Raw genomic sequence first — 19,660 nt, 5'->3', positions numbered from 1 at the left:
ATTGTTGAATATTGATTGTTGAACCAATATTCCTTAGGTGAGAAAACCTAATTAATTATGACGAGACGAGGGACCGACCATGGAGTCATGAAACCGGCCCTGGGTTGTCATGTGACCGCCTGACGATCACTTCGTGAAAATCCAAAGATTTTGGAAGAGTTTTGGACCTAATACGAGCAATTGTGCAAATTAGGTCAAAACTGTGAAAATTGATGGGACCGGCTTCCGTGAGCCAAAGATCCAATCTTGGTCGGTCAAGATAGCGTGCTCGTGTCCCCAAGGCGTCCGCGTCTCAGTCATGATAATTTTGATATTTTCTGGCGTGCAATTGAGCATCCATTCGAGAAAATATGCCAAAATTAGGGTTTTGGCGAAACTGAGGAAAACACCATAAGATGATGAAAAATAATTATAAAATAAGGAATGAGGAGGTGTGGGACCGCCGTGGTCAAGGCATGGTCGGCCGGTCGTGACCACGGGCCCGTGGTTCCTTTTCCTTAATTTTATTATATTTTGATGATTTTATGAAAAATTCATGAATTTTGAGAAATTTGATGAATTTAGGGAGTTTCCATGAATTGAAGGAGTTTCCATGAGTTCATGAAAGAAAAATATTAAAATAATAAAAACACGGGCGTGTGGGACCATGGAGACATGGCTGGCCGGCTATGGACCTGTCCACGAGTTTTCATAAATTTTAATATTTTTAGGTATTTTTGGTGATTTGAGGGAATTTTTCCTAATTTGAGAGAAATACCATAAACTTGATGAATTCAAGGAAAAATAGGATAAATAATAATAAAATAATAAAGCAAAGGGCGTGTGGGATCGGCTAGGGCATGGCCGGACGGCTAGTGGCCGGGTCCCACAAGTTTTCATAATTTTAGTTTATTTTATTATTATATGATTTGTGCAAAAAATACCATGAAATCAAGGAGTTTTTTCATGAAATTAGAGAAATAATAATAATAATAATAAAATAATAAGAAACCGTGGGGTGTGGGGCCGGCTGGGACCAAGGCATGGCCGGTTGGCCAATGGTCACGCCCCACACTCCTTTCCTTAATTTTATATATTATTTGTTATGGATTTATGGAAGTACCATGAAATCGAGGAGCTTCCTCGAGACGAAGGAGATTTGATCAGATGAGAGAATTTTCATCAAATCATGGAAAATAATAAAAATGTATTAAAAATATAAAACTGGCGTGGAACTGACCACGGCACGGTCGGTAGGTCGTGTGTCCGTGTTCCCAGCACCTTGGTCAATATTTTTAATTATTTATTATTTTCTTCCCTATTTTTCATAGGCTCATCGTTTCGTTGTATTTTGAAATACTCGTTCGTGCGATGACTGTTAGTGTATCGTCGTTGAATACACTTTCACCATTTGAATCGGGGCTTACTTAGAGGTAGCTCAGACACCCGGTTGTTGATTATTTATTACTAATTGTGGAATTCTGTGGAGAATAATTCACAAAATTGAGTAATAAGATGTTTATTATTAATTCATAGGATCAGCTGAGGATTCGACTACGAATTCAGAATAATAAAGTGAGCATTACCATTCCATGGGATCGTAGATTCGACCATAGAATCGGAGTAATTAAGATTTATCTATTACCATTTATGAAACCAGTTGTGGATTCGATCATGAAATCGGAGTAATGAGATAATATAGTTATTTCTATTCTATGAGATCAAGTCGTGGATTCGATCATAGAATCAGAACAATTGTTTATTGCCATTCTGTGGGACCAGTCGCAGATTCGACCATGGAATAGGAGCAATTGTTATTGACATTCCATGGAACCAGTCGTGGATTCGACCATGGAATAGGATATATTGTTATTGCCATTCCATGAGACCAGTCGTGGATTCGACCATGGAATAGGAGAAATTGTTATTTCCATTCCATGGGACCAGTCGTGGATTCGACCATGAAATAGGAGCAATTTTAATTAGGAATAACTAACTTTGTGGCTCTATACTAGCATAGCAAGCTGTCTAGAAGCATTAATTATCCGATATGAGCTTGTCGGTAAGTCATATCCTTTATATAGTCAGGGTAAACTCGTTGTTTGTTCCTGAAGACGTTATCGCTCTATACCAGCAGAGCAAGCTGTCTAGAAGCCGTCCATCTCGTGATACTATATAGAAATAATCACTGAAAGTATTCAGTATTCATGAGATATGCCGTTGTCCAGTCGTGAGACTACATATCTACATGTACTCTGAGAGAAAGTACTCTCCGTTGAGAATTCGATGAGAGACCCGTGTCTCGATACTCACGTATGATTGCTGGATCAGAGCTTCGTATAATTATGAGTTTACGATTTTAGCCCTTGTCGAAAATCCACCATCTACACATTTACTTTTATTTTTCGCATTATAATCGTTTTATTAAAATTAAATTAAATTACACAAACGTTAATCTCCTATTACTTGATAAGTGAATCCTATTGTGTTTGGTTAAGTCCGAGCCTTTTTATCAAGTAACACACTTTGTCGTTGTATTGTCTCGATCTAGTATCCATAGACGATCACACAAAGTGTGAAACAATTAGTTGTACTGTCTCGATATCGTATCCATAGACAATCACTTTCGGAGAAGGACTTATAGGTAGGAAAAGTTTTGGTTTGAGGTATATTCGGGTACCCTCGCCTTTTCACAAAGCAATCCTTATTCACCGTTAGATGAATACCTGATTTAGATTCAAGCTAATATTTCTTAACCGTTAGATCGAAAAACATAGCTTGTCATACACACTTGGTAAACGTTTACTGGGTTCGTGAAAACCATGCCCAAACGTGTACGCGTATGTTGGTTCAACATAGTAACCAAAAGGTTAACCATATGAGCATCTCATATTAACATGGTTCTTCTTCACCATAACTAGTCCAATTGACTTCAAATGAACTAGTTAAGAGTTGTTCAATTGCTATGAGATCTCATGTAACTACACAAGACATAATTGAATCAAAAATGATACGATTCGATTGAATCGGCTCATGAACATTATAGCCATGGTTTGCAAAAGCATTCCTTAGTAATTTAATATATCATGTTCAAAGCACATCTTTAGATCCTAACCACTTAATCTCACAAACAAGTTCGCGGACTTAAGTTCAATCGGTTGAGTTTTCCAAACTCAACAGAAATTCTCGGTCGAGAACTTCCGCCAGTTCGCGGACTGGGTTCGCGGACTTAGCACACAAACGAGTTTTGGAAAAATCCCAGCAAAAATTTTTCGGTATGAAAACTTCCGTCATTTCGCGGACTGGGTCTGCAAACTGAGTTCGCGGACTTGGCAAGGCCAATTCCACAATCCTACTGATTTCTCTTGATCAAAAAAGTTCGAAAACTTCGGTTCAAGGAATTCATGGTTATGTAATCTAAACTCTCATTCCAACCATTAAGACATTCTCAGAGGACACTGTGTAGCCGTTATTCACAGAATGATTCACGTCAGAGCAATTCTCAAAGTGATTGAAACTTTTCATGACTTTCGTCACTAGTTGAAGATAAACCTAATTAAAGCGAAACGCTTTACCAACACATGATTTCGAGAAAAAGATAAGCATTGAATACTCATCTCGAAATATCAAATGTGTATGATCTAGTCTATATAGCATACGACTTTTGTCTCATAAGAAGTAGGAGATATAATAGATAGACTTTTGAGTGATAGATAAGTTCAAGTCTTCACATACCTTTTTGTTGATGAAGTTCCTCGGTTCCTTGTGTAGATCTTCGTCGTTGTCGTTGAATCGCCATGAAGTCCTTGAGCTCAACTACACTTTTCCTATCCTAGTCCCACACTTAGCTAATAGGCTAGAAACCAAGACTTATAGTTTTAATCACTAACGTTGACAAACATGCTTGATATAGCAATGCATGCGAGGTCGACCGAGCTATGCTCTAACACCAACCATGCCAACCTCATCACCGTGCGAACGGCAAACCATGCTAGCCACGTTTCCATGCCAAAGCCATACCGGCCCCGCCACATGCCTATGGCTGCCAAAACAAAGGCCTGCAATAATCAACGGCCATCTTTCCATCTTAGGAGAAAATCCTAGCCTTCCAAGGTCTCCATCCAATGCATGGTAACCTTTGGCCCGACGCCAAACCCTAGTTTGGTCACGCCCAAACCGCGCCAAGGCATGCCGCGCCAACCACCTTGTCGCGCCTAATTCATGCCATGCCGACCTTCCCTATGCGGCTGCCAAAACAAAGGTGTGCGACAATCAACGGTCCCCATTCCATATTAGATGCAAATCTTAGCCGTCCAAGGACTCCAGCTGATAAGTGCATAATTCATATGATTTTAGTATCCATTTCATACTTGTTTTAGCTATTATTCTTGCATGTATTCGTATTATTACTCTTGTTTTCTCTTATTTGCCTCTAATAGGTGAATCATCCACAAAGGAGATACAAAGTGCTAAAAAGATCTATGAAGAGAAGTATTCCAAGTATCCAAGTGCCAAAGTCCAAGAGAAGTGGAAGAAAAGCGACGAAAATGAGAAAAACGCTCAATATCAAGAGAAGGGCCAAAGACCGATATAACTCATTCAAATTAAGGATTTCTCATCACCATCTTGAAAAGAATTTAAATATAAAAATAATTCAAAAATAATGAGGTTATTCCGAGTTCGGATGAAGAAGTTGTGGCCAAAACAGTTTTGATTGAATACCGAAGATAGTGCAGTCCGCGAACTGGGTTTGCAGACGGGGTTCGCAGACTTATTTCCGAAAATATCTGCTGTAATTTGAAGTTTTTGGACTAGGTTCGCGCACTTAGCAAATGGGAAACGTGTATTCACACCTTGGAAGGCCTATGGGCACGTTTGGAGTTGTTATGTCGTATTTTCGGGACGGGTTCCTAAACCTAACTAAATACTTGGAGACCAAGCAGTGTAAACCTATAAAAAGGTATTAGGTTATGTAAAACATATCAATCGAGTCTCGTATCACAATTTCTACATCAAAACCTAGGTTTACCCCTTCAAGGGGAAACCACCATGATTCTTCTTCTTTGTAATATGAGTAGCTAAATCCTTTGTTGATTAAGGATGAATTCAATGTTCTATGCGTGAAGCTTTATTAATAATACAAATCTGTTGAGAGTTTTTATCATCATCGTTTGTCTTTACTATATCTAGGGTTTATGAGTAATTCTTAAATTGATTTGGGATGCATACTAAATTAGTCTATTGATTGTTCTATTGCTAGTGGAAGTTAGGAGACAAGTAATCGTCGAATAACTCTCTACACAAGTAGAAAACGCGAAACCTTATAGAGGGATTCTGTGGAGGAATCGTGTGTGAAAACAATACCAGCAAGTAAACCTTGATCTAAGAGTTTAACTACTGGGATCAACCTAAATTCACAAAGCTTAAGGCGTTCGATTGGATTACACCTTGAGTGATCTACTACTTGGTGGTTCGTTGGACAGAATCTGATAGTTAATAACTTCTGTATCCAGTGATTGAAGGAGGTTTTGGGATAACACTGATCTAGTTGTTGTTCTACGGTTGGTGATGAATGGTTCTTACGAACAATAGATAAGTATATTAATCCAGTTATCGCTTGGTAATGGCGGAGGATTCCTTGATCATCTATTTCTTCTTTATTGTCTTTTTATTATCTTGAAACCAAAACCCCCCTTTGTTATTTACTTTATCTTGCTGGTCAAATAACCTATCAATCACACAGCTCTCTGTAGGAACGATCTCTTACTACCGATATATTACTAGTTAATTAGTGGGAAATATCTTTATTAATTTGTTGTGGTTACGACGCCCATCACCACCCAACGCATGGTAACCTTTGGCCCAACGCCAAAACCCAAATTTTGGCCACGCCAAACTGCGCCAAGGCATACTGGCCATGCCACATGTGCCAATGGCATGCCATCCACCTTGTCGCACCATACCATGCCGGCCTTCCCTATGCGGCTACCAGAACGAAGGCGTGCGACAATAAACGGTCATCTTTCCATCTAAGATGCATATCTTAGCCGTCCAAGGTTACCAACCAACGAATATCAACTTTTGGCCCGACACTAAGCCATAGTTTTGGTCGCGCACAAATAATGCCAAAACCCTAACTTTTGGCCGCGCCTAATCTATACCACATTAAAGCCATGCCGGACATGCTTTCGTGCCACTGGCTACCAAACGTAGGGTTGCAGTAATCGACGACTACCTTTCCTCCCAAGATGCAAAATCTCGACCGTCGAAGGTCACCACCGAGCCGGCAAGTCTCACAAGCGTATTGGTTTGGCGGTTTACAGCGTGCGGCGTACACTACGCCCATTACAAGACAGTGTCATAAGGATGAGGCGGTTAGTAAATACAGGGAGTAATGGTGAAACGTTTTCTTTGATGGAACATCAATTCCAGGTGTTACCGGTTACCACCTCCTCCCATTTACTCACCCGTTTTCCATTTCTACCAGAGTATGTTTCATTTCGGCTTGTATAAATAGGTCTTACCTATTTCCACCTAACAACAAGTTCAGTCAGGAGCATACAACACTCAGAAAACATTTGCTAGCTTTCCATCTGTTAGCTTCCCACTTTCTGATACAAGTCGTGAAACAACTACTCTTCCAGAATCAACTATTCTGGTCTCAACACTCTCTTCGCTTCCCTCCCCAAAACCAACCCTTCTCTTTCACTTTGTGACCGAAGCAAGTATGGAACGGCCATTTCTTGGTTTAGGCTAGATTTGTACAGATTGATCTCTCGAATCTAAAGTACTCCCTTGCAGTACATTGTTTAGGGTTTAAACTCGTTTCTCACCCACATACCCCAAATTACCATAATCAGCATAAATCGTTTTCACCCTTAAACAATTGGCGACCACAGTGGGAGATTGATCTTTCGGTTACAATGTCAGTTTCCAATCCTCGGTCTCATACTTCGACCCAGACGCCAGGACGGTGGAATCAAACGATCCACTCAGGGATCGACGACTCAGCTACCAGGCGGCCCGATTACCAGTCACGACACAACAAGGGACGACTGGGGACTTTCGAAGGGTTAGAAGCAAACGATCCGCCCAGGAAAGGAAGGATCAGTTAACAGACGACCTGATTACCAGTCAGGAACTACAAGGAAGGACTGGGGACTTTCCATGGTCACGACGGTGTTTCCCACAAAACTCGGTCTTACACCCGGGAGATTCCTTTTTCACTAGTAGATCCGAAAAACCGAGTAAGTCTTTCCTAGACAAAAATACATGGTTTAATACTTCAAGTTTTCACGAGAATAATGAAACCGATGGCCATATTATGTTTCATCTCACGCTCTCTACCGACACACAAGGCTCAAGGTTCCCTGGTTTTCCCGGGATGTTTGCGTCACTTGCAATCATAACCAAAAGCCATCATCATTCTAAAACAGTTCATTCCAAATAATAATCCAAAACCCTCAAGGTAACATTTGTCTATCAACCCAAAAAATCCAGGAAATCAAAACCATAAACTAGGTATTTCATTTGCCTTTCAAAAAACAAAAACCTAAAATAAGAAGTTCAGAAGACATAAATGCACTCAAGGAAAGTTTTTCAACAATGGATTGCTCTTCTTGGAAAGAGCCTCCTTCGTGCTTTGGAGAGCCGCCCTCTTCAACTTTAACTTCCTGGACAACTTTTCGACTTCCGCTTCCTACTTCTTCACCATATCCGCAGAAGGACCTGCGACTGCTTCAGCTAACAACTTTTTAACCTCAGAGAAACCTTCAACGAACCAAGGAACATTGAACTCGAAGTCTACACACACGTCACGATGGAACCTCCAGCTCGAGACTACATCCTCAGAAATAGTATGACCTGTCACGTTGCACATGTCGTCAATCGAAGAGAAAGATTCCTCCACACGCTTAACCAACGCAAATCGACAAGTAATTTTCTTGGTTGTGGCGATATGTCCATAGCTTTACCATATCTTAGTGTATAGCGCTACATGTTTGGCTGGCACACTAAATCCCCCGATCAGCACATGATCCCGATGAGGAACGAAGTATGGAGGGTTGAAAGTGGTGCCCATGACTGCATCAGCGACTGGAAAGGGATTCCTAATGACAATTGCACCTGTGGACACTGGAGTACTCTCCATTATCTGAGTTACGACGACGTTTTCATATCGATCAACATCCATTTCAAGGTCTCCCGGTGCGGCTGCCACAATTGGAGACAAAGTTGTATCTCCACCAGTCTCCGTCTCAGGTCCATCTTCAGAAATGGCTTCCCCCTATGATTACGCAGGTTAGATGTTTCCCAAATAAGAAGAGAGAGAGGAGAGAAGGAAAAACATGCGGAAGACTCACTAATTCGCTTTCATAACGACTAGAAGAAGATTCAGCACTGCTATCGGAAGAACTATTCTCGCCGTCACTAGACTCCAAACTTTCTTCTTTCTCGGGTTCCCCATCACCACGGATGGGTTCAGCATCGCCACTCACCGTCTCAAGAAACGTTGTTTTCTGACCATTTGCAAGTTTGGTAAAGGCGTTCACACTGCTGAGACCATCTGCACAATTCCTTGATCGTCGCTCTCTCGCTTGGGGATTGTCTGTATCCGGACTAGGCGACTTGCGTTTAGTTAAAGAAGGATCCCTCAGTAACGGATGCTTCGCCAAAATTGCAGGAGTAGGCTTACCATGGGTATTCTCCACTACAACTTTCACAAATTTATGGATGACAAGGAACTCACTCTGCCAGAATGTGTTATACTTGGAGGTAGTCGAATATTTCTTTCCGAAAACAAGAAATGAAGACTTTTACCCAGCGCGAGAACACTGGCATCAATAACGGCTAGTAACGAATCCTCTGGAGCTGCCAACCGACGAACAAGAGGTACCCCTTGATCAAAACCCATATGCCGAGCTTCCCGATCAATATTATAAGAGACTACCTGATACGAGCCTCGAAAGAAAGACGGTGTATAACCGACGTACAACTTCGCATGAATACAACCTCTCCGACACCCATATTCCTTTCATCAGAGAACAGAGGCATGTTTGGAGTGGAAGCAAAAGTATTAACCTGAACTATGGATGTACACACCGAGGCCCACGGACGAAAGTTGACCGCGTACGAATTATCGAGGAAATCAACCAGGTTTGAACCGGCTTTTTGGCGCCTACTCGACCAGCGAAGTATCCTCGAACCACCACAAGCCTCGGGAAGTGGAGCCAACGCTTTAAGAGCGCATCTCTCGAAATGCTCCCATAACCATGCCTGTAGGAAAGCGGCATGAACATACGAGTCCACTTTCATGTAACCATTTGAAGCGCGCATGTCCTCAACCAGATGATCCAAGTGTGTGTACAGAGAACCGAGAAACAGACCGCCAATGGGGAGAACGACGATTTTCGCTAATTTTATGGCAAATTTGATAAGTTCTGGCCTTGTCTCCTTCTTACCAGAGCCATCATCGAAAATATCTCTGGATAACCAAAGAGCCAAGAATGCTGCGACGTGATGTGTACTATTCTTGTGATCCGGCCCCAGCTCATCAGGAAACCATTGAGACACCCACCAGCTATAGAAACACTTCGTCTCGTTTTCTTTCCGAATGAACCCTTTCGACTTCGCAACCAGAGCAACACGTATTTCTTCTTCATCTTCTGACAACTTGATGTTGAGTTTTCCTGTTATGGGAGGATTCAACAGAACGACCATAATTTCTAAGGAGATAGTCATTTAAACCCACCTGCATACGGCTATGTAAGTATCTGGACACCATCTGGAGATCAAAGCAACCAAACCCAGGATATCTTTCCTAATTTGAAGTGCCGCAGAAGTCGCGACAGCATCAATGATTTGCGCCTTGGTCAAGCTAGCTCTTGCGTAGTCTTTACTTATCATGAATTGCATCCATTTGTCAAAGGAACGCAATGGACTCACGGAGATTCTAAATGTAGGATCAGAATCTCGCAGAAATAATGCCTTAGCGAAATTATCAGCAACACAACACAACAGCGTCGCAGAACAATTTCAGAAATGACATAATAAACGACGTCAGCTAAATCATGAGAAAAATGTGACGGTCCTGCGAAAATTAGAGAATTTGCGAGATTAATATTTGTAAGGTCGCGAGAATGTCGCAAGCCATATCCGAAAATAAAGGACATATTAGCTGTCATCCACTATGTAATTCCCTATAAATAGCCGCTCAGTTGTAAAGGAAAGAGGGAGATCTTTTTCTGGGTGAGAAACAAGTAAATAGGAGAGAGAAAATCTAGAGCAGTGGTTATTCTTGATTCCTTTATCTTTTCTTGTAAGATTGTTCAAAGATTGATCAATAAATTTAAGATTGTTAATCTAAAATCAGTTGTATGTTAATGAAATCTTGTGAGGGGTGTAGTGTAGGATTTCCTGCAACTACATAATGGCGCTAGAAACAGGGAGGCTGAAGATTGAAAATTGAAGATTGTTGTTGAGATTGTTCAAATCAACAAAGTGATTAAACAAATCAGTGAACCAATTAAAATAAAAATGATTAGAATCAATGAAGATGACAAAAGATTGGAGTGTAATATGATAACAAAAACAATGGTTAATGAATTCCATGAAAACATCAAAGGAAGGATACTTAAACGAGATTTTGAAGGAAGGAAGGTTATGGCGGAAGAACAGACATCACCTTTGAAAGATTGGGAAAATCAAAAAATCACATTCATGGCGGCAGAAATACCAAAAGAAAATTTGAACCACACATCTCCGTTGGTTATTACAGTGCGTATTACGCGAAAAGAGAAGGGGACAACAACAACATCCACGGAAGAATGGATATTGAACAGAACTTTAGTCGATACAGGAAGTTCAGTGGATATAATATTTTATCATGCGTTCAAGGGAATGGGATTTAAAGATGAAGAAATGTCCAGTTCAACCTATCTTGTTCATGGCTTTGGAAAATCCACAACAAAACCTAAAGGACAAATAGTGGTACGAATTCCACTAGGAGAGATCGAAACACACGTGACACTATGCGTGGTGGATATGAAATCGCCATATAATATGTTGCTAGTAAGACCATGGATACATGCGATAAAAGCTGTAGTATCAGCGTTGCATCAATGTATTAAGTTCCCCACACCAAATGGAATAGGTGAAATCAGAGGAGATGTTGACAATGCGAAATTATGTCATCAAATTGAAGTAAAGCATTATGAAGGACGAGCAAAAAAGAAGCAATTTCGCAGAAAGTTGGCAAAGGAGGCAAAGAAAGAAGAAGAATTTAGAGTGTACGCGATAAGGGCAAAAGAAGGCAGGGGAATACCCAGCGAAATTTCAGAAGAAGGAGAAGGACATGTGAAAACAATAAAGAACCAACACCAATGGGAAAACCCAAGTCCAGTTACACTGCCGCAGAGCCAACAAAAGAAGTAAACGTTGGGACTATAGAAGAACCTCTAATATTGAGAATTGGAACCAAGATGGATGTAGAAGAAGAAGAAAGAACTATTAACCTTTTGCGAGAATATAAAGACATTTTTGCAGGGAGCATGGATGAGATACCGGAAATAGATCCATCAATTTCATGTCACAAGCTGGAGATTAACAAGAATGTGAGACCATTTAAACAAAGAATAAGAAAAATCGCAACAACCTACCATTCCCAAATAGGAGAAGAACTACAGAAAATGCTTGATACAGGAATTATAAGAGAAGCTAAATACCTAGAATGGATAGAGAACATGGTCACTGTTCCAAAGAAAAACAAAGGAATAAGGATTTGCATAGATTTCACTGATTTAAACAAAGCCTGCCCCAAAGATAGCTTTCCGTTACTAGATATTCCTCAAATGGTGGAATCAGCAGCGGGAAATGATAGGGTATCATCTTTAGATGGGTACAAAGGATATAACCAAATCCCTCTCGCTGAAGAAGATCAAGATCATATTGATTTTTTCGCCCCTAGAGGTTTATATTGTTACACGAAAATGCCATTTGGTTTGCGAAATGCGGGAGCAACATACCAAAGAATGGTAGAGAAGGTGTTCGCGAAATGGATACACAAAACATTAGAAGTATATGTTGACGACATGTTAGTAAAGAGTAAAGAAGCCAAAGACCATGTACAGGACCTGAGGGATATTTTTGAACAAATGCGGCAGTATGACATTAAACTGAATCCTGAGAAGTGTACCATTGGAGTTGCATCGGGAAAATTTGCATAGATTTCACTGATTTAAACAAAGCCTATCCTAAAGATAGCTTTCCGTTACCATATATTCCTCAAATGGTGGAATCAGCAGCGGGAAATTATAGGGTATCATCTTTAGATGGGTACAAAGGATATAACCAAATCCCTCTCGCTGAAGAAGATCAAAATCATACTGCTTTTTTCGCCCCTAGAGGTTTATATTGTTACACGAAAATGCCATTTGGTTTGCGAAATGCGGGAGCAACATACCAAAGAACGGTAGAGAAGGTGTTCGCGAAATGGATACACAAAACATTAGAAGTATATGTGGACGACATGTTAGTAAAGAGTAAAGAAGCCAAAGACCATGTACAGGACCTGAGGGAGATTTTTGAACAAATGCGGCAGTATGACATTAAACTGAATCCTGAGAAGTGTACCATTAGAGTTGCATCGGGAAAATTTTTAGGCTACATTGTATCAAAGGAACGAATACAGGTTGATCCAGAAAAAGTGCAAGCAATTCGTGACATGCAAACACCAGCAACAATAAAAGATGTACAAAAGTTGAATGGACTTTTAGCTTCACTAGGGAGATTCATTTCGCGATCATCAGACAAATGCAAGTATTTTTTTCGATATACTCAAGAAGGGTGTGAAATTCAAATGGACTGATGAATGAGAAAAAGCTTTTCAAGGGATCAAAGAACATCTTATGAATACATCTATTTTACAAAAAGCAGAATCAGGAGAAGATTATTAATCTATCTTGCGACGACGTCGCATGCATTAAGTGTCGTGTTATTGCGAATAGACGCAGGAGTGGAGAAACCCATCTATTACATTAGCAAAACTTTTAATACTGCCGAGAAGAATTACTCAAAGATTGAGAGAAGCTAATCTTAGCATTAGTTTATGCATCATTTAAGCTCCGCATATATTTTCAAGCGCACAAAATAAAGGTATTAACAAAAGTACCAATTGAATCAGTGATGAAGAATTCAAAAAGATCAGGAAGAGTGGAGAGATGGAATGCACAAGTAGGCCACTTTGATATTAAATATGAAATTTTGTCTTCACCAAAATCACAAGTTGTTGCAGATTTCTTGGCAGAATTTCCTTTAGAAGATGAAAGAGAAGGTGTAGAAGAAATGATGGATATAGAAGAAGAACACGGAGATCCAAAAGACTTATTAACAGAACCAAATAGATGGGAGATATTGGTAGATGGATCATCAAATGGAGAAGGCAATGGAGTTGGAATTTTTTAATTTCGCCAGAAGGAGCGAAGATGGCTTTTTCATTCAGATTGGAATTCGCATCCACTAATAACGAAACGGAATATGAAGCTGTGATACATGCCTTAAAGTTCGCAATAGAAATGAAACTAGAAAATGCCAGGATCACTAGTGATTCGCAGCTAGTTATTCGCCAAATAAAGGGAGAGTACACTACAAATGAACCATCCTTGAAGAAATACAAGAAGCTCGTTGAAGAATTGTCAGCGAAAATCCCAAAATAAAATGGAGGCACATTTCAAGGAAGGATAACAGACTCGCAGACGCTTTTGCTTTCATCTCAAGCATGATGACAGATCCAACTGCGAGATGCATAAAAATACAGACACTTCTGTCACCATCAATCAATAAAGAAGAAGAAGAAGAATGGACGTGATGATATAACGAGGAAGAAGAAGAACAAACGAACAATATCGCAGATTGGAGAACAGAACTTCATGCATATTTGGCGAAAGGAGAAACACCAAGAAATAGATTGGAAGCACACAAGTTAAAAAGCCGCGCAACAAATTATGAATTAAGAGATGGGCTGCTATACCGAAAATCCTTTAATGGACCATCACTCAGATGTTTGACACGAGAAGAAGGAGAAAAGGTGCTAAAAATGTTACATAGTGGGGATGCTGGCAATCATAGGGGAAGATCTTTGGCACATAGAGCAAAAATGCAAGGCTATTACTGGCCATACATGCACGAAGATGCAAAACAAATATCAAGACGTTGCGAAGATTGTCAGCGGCATGGAAAGAAAATACATGCACCTGGAGCACCATTGTCATCTTCAACCAGTGTGTGGCCTTTTGGAAAGTGGGGCTTAGATATGGGGCCATTTTTACCAGGATCTGGACAAAGAAGATACTTAATAGTCGCAACAGATTATTTCACAAAATGGACAGAAGTGAAGGCAGTACAGCATATTCGCGACAAAGATATCTTTACATTCATATTCGAAAATATCATTTGCAGATTCGGAATTCCTGCGCAGTTGGTATCTGATAATGGGAAACAGTTTGAAGGACAAACATAGAAATGTTACTTAATGCATTTAAGATAAAATGTGGAAAGTCTACTCCTTTGTATCCACAAGCTAATGGGCAGGTAGAGCAACAAAAAAAACAATTGCAGATATATTAAAGAAGAAATTAGAAGGACATCATAGAGCATGGTGCGAACAAGTACATAATGCAGTATGGGCTTATAATACAACTAGAAGAGAAGCTACTGGAATGTCACCTTTTTGTTTAACATACGGAGTTGAAGCGGTGTTACCACAGAAGTTGTTATTCCGACAACAAAGAGAGAAGCTTGGGAGAAAAATCTTAGTGCGGGTTTGATCTTAAGCAAACTTGATGAATTAGAAGAAAAAGAGAAAGAGCTTTACAACATATGGAGAATTATCAGCGAAGATTAGCCCGAGAATATAATAAACGTGTCAAAGTACGCGAATTCCAACCAGGAGATTTAGTTCTGCGAGAGACACCAATATATCAGCGAGAAAATGGTGGAAAGTTAGCGAAAAAATGGGATGGACCTTACATCATTAAGGAGATAGTTGGAACAGGAGCTTATAAATTAATGGATCCAGAAGGTAGAGATGTTGGTCATAGACTTGACAGACCATGGAACAGATTGTACTTAAAAAGATATTATCCGTAAGAAGCTTTGAGAAGTTATGGATTCTGAAAGAATAGTTGCGAGATTATTCATATCAAAACAAGATCATGATGTGCGAAACTTTCGCAGAGATAATCATAGAACAATGACATAAAAGAAAGGGGCGAACCTTTATGGCGTACACCCTAGTTCGCGAATAAAATTTCGCAAGAGGCAAATGTAAGACCTAAAGTACGTCATATAAGGGGGTACCTGTTGCATGGCTCAGGGAAAGGCACCGCCACCGGAACCTGAGTCATGGAGATTTGGGGTCAATAAAGCCCATCCGGGAGAGGCACCTTGGATTCTCAGCTTAAGCATATGACTTAGGTTGGGCGACTAAGGTAATAAGGACTCTCCCAAGGAGTGCAGAATCTGATCAAGGCGCCGAGGTACACGGTTGAGTCAAGAGTGCCAGGGGCGTCTGGAGCGTACCTTGCCATTCTTGACAAGTCTTGGCTTATACTGCACTCGGCCCGAAAAAACCCCACTTAGGGTGCAGTCTCGTAACCATAAACCCTATAGGTAAAAGGGATAAGAGGCTGCGAAAAAACTGGTTGTTGTTAAGACTGGATGGGAGGAGCTAACCTTGTATGGTAGAAGTACGCCTCCTTGAAGGGGCAACCAGGGGGAGATAAGGGCGGCACCCTCCATTAGGGAGCTGATAAGTGTCTTAAGACGCAAATGTCATGAGGCTTTTTACTCGCAAGGGTATTAAGGCTTGTCATATTTGTGCAACAATCCTGAAGAGGCAATAATACTAGAGAAAAAAGATAAGACGAGATCAATGGGTTTTCGCATGAAAGTGCGAATACATCCTGCGATTTCGTCGCAAGACGGCAATGTAATGGGGATTTATTTTCGCAAGAAAATTTAGGCCTATCATATTGTCGCAACATTCCTGAAGAGGCAATAATACAAAAGAAAAAGTTAAGGCAAGATCAATGGGTTTTTGCATGAAAGTGTAAAGATGTCCTGCAATTTTGTCGCAATGACAAGAGGTGGCATAATAAGACCTTTAATTAGGAAGGCAAAATAAGACCACATGAAAAAACAAAATATTTATAAGTATTCATAACAGATCATTTCTCGCAAGAAAGATAATGAGAGGAAAGTATGGGAATCAGTAAAAAAGAGGCATTATCTTTCTCGCCAGCAAAATACTAAAAGAGAAAATTAATTCCAAAGTTGGTTGAAGAATATTATTCGCAAGAAATAATAAAGGTGAAACAATTCGAGAAGATAGAACTAGATAAGAAGCTCATGCTTCAGTATTAATTCCAGTATAAGGAGATAATGGACGCTCTTCGCCAATGTTCTCATTATCGCCAATCTCTTCTTCATTTCGATTATGATCTTCACCAACAATAATTCCTTCGAAAGGGATTTCTTTTTCGCTGCCACCTTGATTATCGGCAGAAATTACTTCTTTGGAAGAAATTTGTTTTTCGTTTTCATCTTGATTAGCACCAGCAGCTGCTTCCTTAGAAGGGATCTCTTCTCCATCTTCCAGAAGACTATTCTCTCCACCACTTTCATAATCATAATCACTGTCAGCAGGACGAGGAATTTCATCATCATCTACTTCCAAAGGTTCGATTGATGTAGGAGGAAGAGATTTGGACAATAAAATATCATTTACAAGGACTTCAGCCTGGAGATGAACTTGACGAAGAAGTGCTCTCTGATAATTCCTATCTTAAATATCCTTAAAGTAAGCAAGATAATCAAGATTTATTTCTGCTCGGTCGCGAGAACCAGTAAGGACAGAGACGAGTAGTGCATTTTCTTTGCGAATTTTGGCATATTTATCCTCCAAAACAGAAATGGAGGAATGAAGATTTTTCTCAGACTCGGCGAAAAGTAGAATACAAAATTTCAGTAAGATGAAGAACTCAAAAAGATATGACAAAGAAAAGATAGTTAAGGCAGTCAAACTATTATGACTACCTTCCTTTTGCGAAATAAGGTGTTGAATCAAGGTCAAACAACTATTCTCCCAATGATCCATTGCATCATCAAATTTATCTCCAACTAAACCTTTAAGTCGAGACTGAAGATTTTTCTCTTTAGAAATAAGAAAGACATTTTTCTTCGCAAGAGAAGAATAAGATTCTTCTAATTTGGAATATTGTTCTTTAAGATGATTCGCTTTTACACTTAAAGTTATTCTACATTGAATGAATGTATCTCTTTTAGCGGTAGATGACTTTGTTACTTCTTTAAGTTCATTTCTCAAAGAGCGAAGAGATTGTTCTTGGTCATCACATACTTTCTGAAGGATGCTAAGTTGTTGCGAAGATATCACCATCTTATTTAAACAAATTCGCTTCTCTTGAGATAGAGTTTTATTTTCATCTGATAAAGATTTCATCCCTAGATTATCTTTAGTTAAAGAATAAGAGAGGCGATATATTTCATTACTTAATAAATCTTGCCTCCGAACTAATTGGGTATTTTCATTGGTAAGGTTATTTATATGATCAACAGAGTATGAATAGAGGTTATATAATTGGTTATATTGATCCATCAAAATCTCTTTATCAACACGGGCTTCCTCAACAATAGATTCAAATTGATACTCTCCATTATTCGTTTCTGATTTAAGGCTTAACATGCGAAAGAGGGATTTCAAGGATAATTAAATATGGAAAGGATAAAATCATTAGAAAGGCAAATTGAAGACACAGATAAGGAAATCATACCTCTCAGTTCATCATTCTTCTTGCGAAGATTATCGGGATCCAGCAAAACATTCTGGAGCTTTTGATTTTCGAGACAAAGAGCATTACACTCTTTTTCCAAAGCTGTTTGTGAAGCAGCTCTGTCAGAGCCAAAATACTTACTCAGAATTTCGCAAATACCAGACTTGACAGGATCAATGGGAGACTTCTTGCCATCATCCAGAACCTCAGACAAAACTTTGAAAGTAATATCTATTCCTTCCACGGTTTCTTTCGAAAAAGGAAGAGGCTCAGGTAGAGAACTGGCAATGATAGAAGGTTGAGAAACATTATCAATAGGAAGAGAAGAAGTTACATTCACAAAAGGATTAATAAGGAGGGTTTCAATCATTGAAAGGTCAGTTGAAGAAATGAAATCTGAGGCAGCCTTTTCACGAATTGGAGATAATGATTTAACTTGCGAAGATGTCGCGGGAGATTTAGAAGAGATAAGTAAGTGGAATGGAACATAGGTTTCAACGGTTTTAAAGTGGCGAGATTTCTTGAGAGGTTTGTTGACATCCTTATCACCCTGCGAATCACAATCCAGATAAGAAACAGAGGCAACAATATTATTATTAGAAAAGAATAATATTTCTTACTACCTTCTGATTTGCAGACTTTCTTTTGTTTACAACAATCTTATGCTGCGATTTGGGAATATTAGGCTTCTGAACCGTAAATTTGGTGTTAGAGGCGTTCTTGCTGAAATAAAAACAGTATGGGAATCACATAAGCAACATCATCAAATAAAGCAGTAAGCAAGATCAATTTCAGCAAAACCCATAAGAAAGAAAAAAGAAAACTAACCTCGATGAATCCATGGAGAACACCAGCAGGAAGATTAATTCGTAAAAATTAAAAAGGAAGAAATTTACGAACAATGAAGATCTACAGAGGGAACAGTATGGAGATGAAGAAGAAATTAAAAAGATTAAAAGAAGAAGAAAGAAGAAAAAGTTGCAATGGCAGAATTTATGGAAGAACAATAGAGTTGCAGAGATGAGAGAATAAAAAGAGAAGAGAAAGTAAAAAGAAAATGGAAAGAAGAATAAGAAGAATATATAGAGAAGAAATAAACACCATTAATACGAAAAAACATGAGCGGTTGAAAAGCAGCGGTTACAGAAGACGTGTCAAGAAATAGATGGAAGAAAAGATACGTGTGATAAATGCAGAATATGAAGAGATGGACAGTTGCGGCATTTCTCACATTGTTCTCTACTTCGCAGAGAGGATATGAGAAGAGGCAAGATGTAGGATCAGAATCTCGCATAAATAATGCCTTAGCGAAATTATCAGCAACACAGCACAACAGCGTCGCAGAACAATTTCAGAAATGACATAATAAACGACGTCAACTAAATCATGAGAAAAATGTGACGGTCCTGCGAAAATTAGAGAATTTGCGAGATTAATATTTGTAAGGTCGCGAGAATGTCGCAAGCCATATCCGAAAATAAAGGACATATTAGCTGTCATCCACTATGTAATTCCCTATAAATAGCCGCTCAGTTGTAAAGGAAAGAGGGAGATCTTTTTCTGGGTGAGAAACAAGTAAATAGGAGAGAGAAAATTTATAGCAGTGGTTATTCTTGATTCCTTTATCTTTTCTTGTAATATTGTCCAAATATTGATCAATAAATTTAAGATTGTTAATCTAAAATGAGTTGAGTGTTAATGAAATCTTGTGAGGGGTTTAGTGTAGGATTTCCTGCAACTACACTAAAGTCAAAAAGAGAGACAGAATACTCTTTCCTCTGAAGGCAAAAACCGTATTACGTTCCCTGGCGGAACCGACCGACCCCCTCCCTCACTCT

The sequence above is a fragment of the Papaver somniferum genome, chromosome 3, assembly GCF_003573695.1.
Source record: "Papaver somniferum cultivar HN1 chromosome 3, ASM357369v1, whole genome shotgun sequence".
Classification (NCBI taxonomy): Eukaryota; Viridiplantae; Streptophyta; class Magnoliopsida; order Ranunculales; family Papaveraceae; genus Papaver; species Papaver somniferum.
Note: the sequence above shows the minus strand (reverse complement) of the source record.